The following is a 2,279-nucleotide window of genomic DNA, read 5'->3' on the forward strand; positions in this document are numbered from 1 at the left end:
TTATGGAAGTCTTGCTTCACATTTTGTTTCTAGAGGCTTCATTTAACAGAAAATTTGTAAACAGAATTTAATTAGACCTTTTTACCAAATTAAAAATCATTTAATTTTGTCTTTCAATAATCTTCTATAATATGAAAAACAAATAAAAAATAAATAAACAAGTCGATGTCACAGGTTTTATTAAGATAAATCTAAATAATATGAAATAATGCTTCCAGAGCATGCCTGAGAAAATTATAAATTTAGCCACACATAGGTCCTTTCTTCTTGCAGATGTATTCAACACACAGACAAACCCAATGTTTAAAATGATTATCCTAAAAGTAAGCTTGAATGCACACACATACACATACATCCACAGTTCTAGGTTATCAAAAGGATTTACTTGGGTTTGCCACATTTTAGTATAAAGACAAAAAACTCAGCCAAGCAGATTGAAAAAGAAGAGACTTTGCTGTCAATACAACTGTCTGATTTATTTGGCCTTTAGACCTATACCTTGACTGTAAATATACATATGTATCCATGTGTGTATATCTATAATCGAATATGACTATATGAATACTAAATACAGGTATTTCTGTGACTGAAGAAAAAGATAATGCTATTTTTAACCATACTGTTTCAGGCTATGCAAAATTCATAGAAGACTGGTTATTTTAGGGACCAAATTAAAGGTTCAAAGAAAGTAAAAATTTACAGTAATTTATTCAAATATTCACAAATTTTATAATGTTGAAATCTGCTAGACACCACAGAATACTGAAAGTCTCTACTACCTACATATCTTATGTAGCAAATTAAATGACACAGAGTAAGTACCCTTAATGTTATTACTGACTGACATAATGGGAGATAAAAATTTTTTAAATGTCTTCTGAAATTGGAGATTGCTAGACAAGACAAAAAACAAGAATAAGTGAGAGAAGACCAGTACTATCTTGCAAGCTACTTACTAAAGTTTCTATTTTTATCACTGGTAACAGTATATTCTTAACAAGTCATACATTCTCCCAAAGTGTGCCTTGCAAATGATATTAACAATAAAGCAAATGCAAGAAGTTTGTTATATTTACACAGCACATTGTGAATGTAGGCATATATTTTACTTATATAAAATTTTCAGTGTTTGGGGATACAAATGCTCAAAATATGAATTGAAAGAATAACTTCATTTGGGCACAAAGTTTTAGAATCCCTGAAGTACATGAATGGGGGTAACTGAAGAAAATTTTTAAAATGTACTATGGATTTATATTTGAGCACATAACATATCAGATTAAGAATTTAAACTTTACTTACTTCATAATAGAAAACAAAGGCAAATCAATAAATATGGAACAATCTGATCAAAATAATAACCAAATGTTATAAAACATAAAAAATAAAAGATTAAAATGGCATAATATATGCTGTCATGGAGCTAATAGAAATAGATCAGAGTAAAAACAAATATATAACATTCTGTAGAAAACCAATATGATAGGCACTAAGAATGAGAAATTAGCTCTATCCCAGAGAAATTTTAAAAAATTATGACGTATTATTTGATCTGAATCATAAAGAATTAATAGAGAATTCTAAATCTTGTATATGCTTCCAATCCAGGCTCAAATTTCTTCATCACAGCATATCAGATACAGGAAAAACTAGATAATAGCAAGCTTATTTGAATGTCTCTAGAACTATGTTTATTTATGTTTTGGACCTAAACTACTTGTTTTAGCTAATTCTAAGTGTTTATGCATATATTATCTATATTACTAAATCAACTTATATAAATTTGATTGCAGTTTGATTATTTTTATATCTCCCCAAGGACCTACCTAGTGCACTGATTAACTGTAGTCTATTTAGGAGAGGAAATACTAAGAGTCATTTTGATCATATAATGGTTAGAGTTAATAGTTAAAATGCTTGAAACGTTCATTTAGTATCCTTTATCTCGGTTGCTGCTGCCAGTCATCAGAAAATTGCTAGAACCTAAAGTTATGAATGTTATGTGTGTGTATGTTACAGAGAGAAAACAAGCAAACATTGAAAACACTATACTACTTTAGCTCCTGCAGTTTTCTAAATTCTTATTCATACTTAGAAGGCAAGTTTTTAATTTGTCTGTTTTCTTTTGAGCTCAAGATCTGACAGGAATTAAATGATACTTGAATACAAATATTTTAAATTATTAATTTGTTGTGGCCTAACTATAAATTTTAAGTTAATAGATATTTAAATGCATTTTAAAGTGAACTTGAACCTTTGATGTTTGTAAAATTGTTTGG

This window comes from Carlito syrichta, unplaced genomic scaffold (assembly GCF_000164805.1).
Source record: "Carlito syrichta isolate Samal-C Ts95f unplaced genomic scaffold, Tarsius_syrichta-2.0.1 Scaffold311982, whole genome shotgun sequence".
Classification (NCBI taxonomy): Eukaryota; Metazoa; Chordata; class Mammalia; order Primates; family Tarsiidae; genus Carlito; species Carlito syrichta.